The sequence below is a fragment of the Castanea sativa genome, chromosome 3, assembly GCF_040712315.1.
Source record: "Castanea sativa cultivar Marrone di Chiusa Pesio chromosome 3, ASM4071231v1".
NCBI classification, from domain to species: domain Eukaryota; kingdom Viridiplantae; phylum Streptophyta; class Magnoliopsida; order Fagales; family Fagaceae; genus Castanea; species Castanea sativa.
In genome coordinates this window covers 17,719,697-17,728,102 of record NC_134015.1, presented here as the reverse complement: position 1 = coordinate 17,728,102, position 8,406 = coordinate 17,719,697, and the positions used below count along the sequence as shown (strand labels likewise).

General features: G+C 34.2%; 1 pseudogene; it reads right to left on the bottom strand.

Annotated features, from left to right (window-relative positions):
• Positions 1–3,428: 3,428 nt before the first annotated feature.
• LOC142627959 (receptor-like protein 6) lies at positions 3,429–5,171 on the bottom strand (annotated as a pseudogene).
• Between the last annotated feature and the right edge of the window lie 3,235 nt (positions 5,172–8,406).

Genomic DNA, 8,406 nt, shown 5'->3' with positions numbered 1-8,406 from the left:
TAAACAGAGGAACACAGTACAAGAAGCACACATCTAACCAAACCAAACCAACACAAATCAACTCGCAATAAACTACCTGAAACAACAACCAAAATCACTGTCACATCCTACTGATCAGAAGGCTTAATAATTACAGTGAGGAAACACCCCTATACAAATATACAACATATAGCCTTGCGAAGGGTTGAGTTGCAGTAGCACCATTTGGCTTCCACCCTAGCTTGAACTTCCCACATATTCTACACTATGGCCTCCTCTGTTCTAACGGAGTAACACAATGAATTAGAGAATTCCTTTCGGTGCCAAACATAACAAACAGAGGCCCCAAAAGCTAATTTACAAATCACAGCTTCCATACTCTTTCCCCACCACTTATGCATAAGACACAAGCTGAATCCCCTTTTATGACCCATTGCGGTATCCTATCTCGAATTGCCGGCCTATTAACGTGTTAAATGGAAAATAAAAGAAAAACGTTATGTTATTTTTTTTTTACTTCCAAAATTACCCTTAATTTAAATATAAGAAATGTTGTTAAAACTTTAAATAGACAAAAATTAAAAACAAGAAACTTACCGGTTAACCAAGGGCATGTTTGATAGTGATGCAATGGTGCTTAAGTATTTTCGTTCATAATGATGTGAAAATTGTAGTTTAAAAAGTGTTGTGAAAAATGCATCTTTAAACTTTAAAGTACTCATAATTCAAAAAATGTGTTTGGTACAATGTTTCAAATAATATATTTTAAAATATGAAAAAACATAATTATATATTTGGCATGTGTATGTGGGTTTTTTTTTTTTTTTTTTAATGAATAGGATGTTATTTTATTGAATGAAAGAGAAAAAAAGAAAGAGAGAAGTACAAAGTGGTGAACCCGTAGGAGAAAAAAAACTCTAGTCTTGTCAATAGGGTCTCACAATTTTCAACTTATTTACCCCAAAAAAAAAAAAAAAAAAAACCCACTCAACAACGTTAAAATCTGGTATGGTGAGTTTCTTATCACAATAGTAGATTGATACAAAGTTCCTATAAAAAAAATTTCATTGTTATCAAAAGCTGCAAGACTTTATACAAGTACAAATATCTCAGGTGGCTCATGTATTGGCACAATATTCCTAAAATATTTTGATAAAGATATCAAAACAGTATTTGGGCCTACAAACCTATGTCACAATAAATTTCATTTGATAGACCTATCTCTCATTCCTAGTATAGATATCATCCTGCAAAAATAGAACAAGAAGTTTGATAAGAATTCTAGATCTGCAATATTCCCACCACATTCTCCTTTAGTAGTTACATCCCCAGTGTTTTCTCCTTTGGAAAAGGCTTTGTAAATTGGTGTACAAGTTGATGTTGACGTTTATTAACATCATGAGCCAAAGTAGACTCAACCATGCTTGGATTCCTCTATCCAAGTTACATATGAATCAATATTCTTGTCATACAACTACTAACGTAGTAAAGAATGTGGCTGCAGTGTGCCAAGAATATTGATTCATATGTAACTTGGATAGAAGAAAATCTAGATATGGTTGAGTCTGCTTTGGCTCAAGATGTATTGATTTTATCTTCGTTTCAATAAAGTTACGATATTCTTATAAAAAAAAATTCCCACACGTTATTATTGTTTTTGTTCTTTTTTTTTTTTTTTTTAAAAGGAAAAACTTTTGGAACAAAACACCTTATGTTACTTTTGTTTGGTTCAAAATTGAAATAAGCCTTTTTTTTTTTTTGGTGGAAGCCTGTGTTACATTTGAACTCAAATTACTTTTTTGTCTTAATACTTATCTTTATCCCACGATTCCCACCCCATGCAGTTTTATTTATAAAAAAAGAAAAAAGAAAAAACCTATTCATTGTTTTGAATTAAAAAAAAATTAAGAAAACTTATTTACTGTTCTTAATAAAAATAAAGTCATTTATTGCCTTTTTTACTTACAAAAATACCTCTAATTTAATAAACTTATTCTTTTTCTTTTTTTTGAAAGACTTATCATTATTCCTAAAATATAAGAAATGGTGAAAATCATGATTTTCAGACCCAGACCGGACTGTACGGTCCAACCCAAGTAACCGTTTGTAGACATCAAAAATTTTATTATCATGATTGAGTATCTTTGATCAAAATAATTTCCAATGGATGATGTGGACAACTAGCAAATGAAATCAAGCTATATGGTAATATCAAATGAAGAAAGCCATGTGACAACGTCATCAAAAAAAAAAAAAAAAAAAAAAAAAAAAAAAAAAAAAAAAAAACTCATATGGAAGGTTCTTATTAATGGAAAACCAAATTAAATTCATAATTCATAATTAACTCTCAATAAATGCAAAGAGAAAATTCCAAATCAAATGCTATTGAGTTGCCTATAAATAGAGGCTTCTTATATGAGAAAAGGGCACAAAAACAAAGAGAAAAAAACTCTACTAACACTCTGCCAAACTAGTGAGTCATCTCTAAGTCCAAAAGAGCACCCTTGCTCCCTCAAAATCAAGCTCATTCCTACTTCTTCAAATCAAAGTAGCTAGGGATTTTCCTTCAATTTTGTTCGAGATCAAGCCAACGGCCCTTGACTTCAAATCAAATACATCCAATCTCACATCCAACTTGGAGACATCAAGGCACGATTCAAGATCAAACTTCATAGCCCTTCGGATCTTAAAGTTTCTTGGAGATCGAATCAGAGGAGTTTTATTGTATTCTTTCATTGTAAAGAGTCATACAGAGGATTGCACTCACGTATGTACAAATCAATATAAAATGAAAATATTTTACACTATTTTGTGACCATATGATTTATCTTTTTACAAATTTTTTGTGCACAATCCCAATTTTTATTTCTTTGATAAGTGAATAATAGATAGTGGAGGTAAGGTTAAATAAATAAACAAGGCACAATAAAAGATGTAATTACCACTAAGTTATCATTTGAAACGCTACATAAGATCCTGATTTAAATAACCTTTATTTAACTTGGCTCTAAAAATTTCTCACTCTTGATTTGTGCCAGACTTTAGTAAAATCAATGAATAATAGATTATCCTATTCTAGTCTCGTGTTTTGCCAAGCTCCGAGAATGAAATTTGAAGTTACAAATAAAATTTGCTCTCTCACTCTTTTTATTTTTTTATTATATATATATAATTTTTTTTAATAAGAATTGCAAACCTTCATACATATACGATATCAAACATGTGATATTTCAATACCATCATAACAGGAAAGAAAGTTCAAAAGAAAAATTAAAGACATTGCATTAACAAAATATATAAGACCATAATACATTACAGAAATGGTAGATTTTCATAGATATGCATCTGCTGAAATAAAGAACTTCATGGATGGAAGTATCTGAAGAAAATCTTGGTTAATCAAATCCAGCTAGTGCATTGCTTCATTTTCCACCTTTTTTCTTTCACTTTTATTGCTTTCTTCCAAAATTCTTAAGAAACCTCTCCAACTTTCTTATGGTCAGGTTATTCCCAATAACAAACCCAATTATTAACCTCCTCCCATATCCCATCATTATTACTACCCAATCAGATTTACTTGAGAAATTTTACCCTTCACCTTGTTTGGAATTCAGTAGTGGTTGTGTCAATGTCTCAGCAATTTTGCATTTCTTAGTCAAAGGCATACCACACAAACCTGTGTTTCCCAAATATGAATCATTTTCAAAGGTAGAGAATTGTTGACCTTGTGTTATAGGCCCCATAAGATGGTTATTTTAGGCATTGAAGAATGCAAGGAATGTGAGTTGCAATAATTGTGGAGGAATCTCTCCTAATAGCCTATTTTGAGAAAGGTCCAAAGATTCAAGTTCCGTTAAGTTCTCTAAGGAAGATAGGATAGGACCAGTGAGAATGTTGTTGGATATATTGAGCAAATGAAGCCCCTTTAGATTTCTAATGACTTCTGAAATTTCTCCATCAAATTTATTGCTTGAGAGATCAATAGCTACAAGATGATCTTGGATCTTTTGATATAGTGTCTTGATGCCTTTGTTTGTCATTTCCATGGTGTAACTATAAGCATTATCCTTGTGATTGCAACCATATAAGCATTATCCTTGTTAAATTTCAAGTCGGCAACTTTCATGGAGGTCCAACTTTGGAAGTGCCCATATGGTAACTTACTTGTAAAGTTATTAAAAGAGACGTTAATGATTTGCAACTTGCAGAAATTAAGACTGCTTTCAAGTTTACCAATTGTGCTATGGAACCTATTAGATTGCAAACTTAGAACCCTCAACCTTAGAAGCTTCCCCAACCAAGAGGGGAAAATCTCATAAAACAGATTGTTACCAAGAAGAAGAATCTCCAGAATTGTGCAGTTGGACAATGATCTTGGTACTTGCCCTTCTAATTGATTATAACTTACTTCAATCACTCTCAATCTTCTTTCTTCCATATATATTTCAGGAAGAATTCCAAAGAAATTGTTGTTTTGTAAATTCAAATTACCAAGTCGCTCAATTTACTCAAGCATTTAGGAAGCATGCCCCCCAAGTTGTTGTGTGAGAGATCCAGCCTTACAATTGAGCTAAGATTTTAAAACAATGGTGAGATTTCTCCAGTAAATTTATTGTTTAAGACATTGTATTGGGCGATGGAAGGTGGAGGAATTGGAAGTGATGCTTGCAGCTTGTTGAAAAGAGATCTAAATAAAGTAAACTGTCCCATGGAAGAATAGGCAGAGTGTGGTTGAAAGACTCAAAAGTTTTAAGGAAGTTGAATGATAGATCCAACGATAATAGAGTTTGTTTCCCCATGTTGAATAGCCAGATTGGTATTTGACCTTGAATTTTGTTGCCGGCAAGACGCAAAATCTTTAATTCATGCTAGGAATGCAAAAAAGTTAGGAATTCAGTCAAGTTACATGCATCCAATCCTAAAAGCTGAAGCTTTGGAGTACTAGCGTTGAATGTTGAATTAATGGGGAATGATAGATGGACTCCTGAAAGCTGGAGTGCAGTTAGATTTTTGAGCTTTAGAAACAAGTCCAAGTCCACTCTGCCACTAAGGTTATTTTCAGTAAGATTTAGATATTCAAGATTCCCAAGCCTACAAATTGATTGTGGAATTGAACCATGGAATTTATTGCCCCTAAGGTCCAAATCGGTTAGCTGGGTAAGGTTTCCAAGCCAAGGTGGAATTTGATCAGTTAGTTGTGTTAGGACATATGTGAATCATGTTAGGAACATATGTCATCTAGAATTGGCTAATCCTTTGACAAAACGCACTTTACTTGTAATTGGATAGATCTAGGATGTGTTTATCAAGGAACAAGAGTTCAAGTCCAAGTGTTAAAGTCATGCAAATCTGTCCAAGAATCAAGTGAAGAAGTGCTGGATTTTAAAGCTCAACAGCTAGCATGACAGATAGCATCTATCAAGGTTTAAAAGGGATCTTCAGCCCAATGCTCAATAGCTGCTCGATAGATAACCTATCTATTGAGATTTACGAAAATTAGTTTTTCAAATCTGATTTCACACAAATTTGTGTATAATTGCTTAGGCTTTCTTTTCTCATGGCCCTAAACATATATAAAGATTATTTTAAAGGCCGTTACAATAGATGCAAGTAAGTACAACTTGATGCAAAGGTTTTTCACAAGCATATTATGACCGGAGACATATGCCCTAGTTCATCTTTCTCTTGAAGAAGATGCTACGTTTTGTAACCAAGGTGCTTCATGATCTTCATCGTGTTGATGAACTGAAGAACTTTGCAGCTAACATTCTTCTCAAGTTGGTGGTTAGTCATGTACTTGGATCCGTGCATCGATTGGTCAATCATATACTAGGAGCCGTGTATTGAAAATGAGAGATTTTCACTACAGAACAAGTCCAATTGGGTATTGGGGTAAAGGTTTAACTGTAAGTTGGTATAGAGTTCTAAGATTCCTTTACTTGTAACCGCTTATTGTGATAATAGTGGATTCTCGAGAGTGGTGAACTTAAATTCACTCGGTAGGGTTTTTGCCTTGGAGGTTTTCCCCATACGTAAACAAATCATCATGTCAACTTTATTTTTCGCTGCATATTAACTTAGTTGGTGATTTGTTTGTACTACCATGTGTATTGCATGTTAATTGAATTAATTAATTAACTTGGCTAATTAATTAATTTATCATAAGGGGTAAATACATTCTTAGTCTGCCAAGTGATATCAGAGCAGGCACACTCTGATTAGGGTTAATCTTTGCTGTGTGATCTATTGACCCCTATTGTCATAAATAGAGGAGAATCGTTAATTATATCTCCTTTATTTGATGACACTAACTATGCATATTAAAAATTACACATGAGAGCTTTCTTGCAGTCATTATATGAAAAAGTGTGACAAGCTGTGGAGATAGGCTAGACCAAGCCAAAGGTAGTGCCGACCGATTGGGATGATGCTAAGATCAAGGCGGCTAACTTCAACAGCAGGGCATTGAATACTTTATTCAGTGTGGTCATGAATGAGGAGTTTAAGAAGATATCCTCTATCGAAATGCCAAGGAAGTATGTACCATCTCCTAGACAACCTATGAAGGAACCAAGGCTGTCAGGGATTTGAAACTTTAAAGGCTCACCACAAGTTTTGAAGAGATCAAGATAGAGGAGGATAAGTTGTAGACATAATGAACTCAGCCTTTAATCTTGGGGAAACCATTCCTGAACCCAAAATTGTTCGAAAGGTGCTCAAATCTCTACCCGAGAGATGTCATGCCAAGATCACCGTAATTAAGGAATCAAAGGATATTGACAAAATTCCTTTGACAGAACTAGTTGGCAATCTATAGACTTATGAGTTAGGTTTGACAAGGATTGGGAAATCGAGTAAGGGAAAGAGCATGGCACTGAAGGCCAAGAGTAGTGACACTAATGAGTCTTCAGACGATGAAGATTCTAAAATGAGATCCTACATTACAAGGCAGTTCAAAAAGTTTATGAAGAATGTCAATGCTAAAGGATTTGACAAAGACCGCAACAATCTAGTTTATCTTAGTTTAAGAGCCAAGACAAAGGGAAGAAGGATGCTAAGGATGGCGGTAAGTACACTATTCCTTCAGGACTTAAGTGTTTTGGATGTCAAGGCTTTGGACATATGAAACAAGAGTGCTTTACGTATCTCAAAACCATTGGGAAAAGCAAGGCACTTGCTGCTACCTTGAGCGACACTGAACCTGAGGATGATGGAATCCTAAATGCTTTCACTGCCGCTATAAATCCTACTAAAGGGATTGTTAAAGATTTGGATGAAGAAGAGGACTTGGTGGAATCTAAGTTTGAAAAGATGGATGAACAAGATGACATCTACACAGCCTATGCAAAATTACACAAAGTCTCGGAAAAGCATGAGAAGCTATATAGGTTGGACACCAAGAAGCTCAGTAATGTGGAGCTTGAATGAGAAGAAATCTCCATGAAGTTTGATGAAGCCAATCAGACCATTGGAGTACTGAGATTTGAGAATAATTTCTTGGCTGAGAAGACCAAGAAACTTGAAGTAGAGCTGTTTCAAGATAGAGCTCAGCTGTAGAGGACTTCAAGTGCAAAGCTTGACGAGATGCTGAGCATTTAGAAATCTGCTTCTGATCGAACCGGTTTAGGATATGATTTCTCTTCTCCTAATATTGCTTCCTCTAGTACTACTATTTTTGTTTCACCTACTAATAATGTTGAATCTGAGAACAATACTGTGAAAACTGTTTTAGCTAATGAGAAGATAGACAAGAGTAAATCTATCTTAGGAGCACCCCCTAAGCTTGATAAGAAATAGACTAAAAACCCTAGGGCTAAGATGGGTGTAGACAGTCAATTTTGAACCCATGATTTAATCACGGAGAATGACTTGAATGACCATCCATGTATCTCAAAAACCATGATTGCATCACATGCATAAATTTGTTCTTGCAGAACATGCATCAAGTTGTCTTTGTATTACGTGCATTAATTCATTCATTAATATCATAAAAATGATCTTAAGATTCTAACGGTCGCAGCGGTGTTTTCGGTTTCCAAATCGGGCTATCGGATCGAAAGATATCGCATGATTAAGTTTGCACGATCAGCATGCATGGTGTCTAGGCAAAGTCAACCACACATGATTAGTTTAAATTAATTCTAATTTTTTAAGCAATTAACATAAATTAAATAATTTTGTGATTAGTTGATAATTAGTGTTTAAAATAGGATTGCATACATAGGAATAAAAAGGGTGATTGGAAAACAATAAAATTGTGGATAATCTAAACCTTAGCAAGATTTATTTTAGGGTATTTATCTACAAGATAATTATTCTGAAATAGCCTAAATTATCCAGAAAAGAGATAAAAAAAATAGACGGAGGATGAAAACGCATCTAGGTACAAGGACCGGCCAAAAAACCATAGAAGAAGAGTCCAAATGG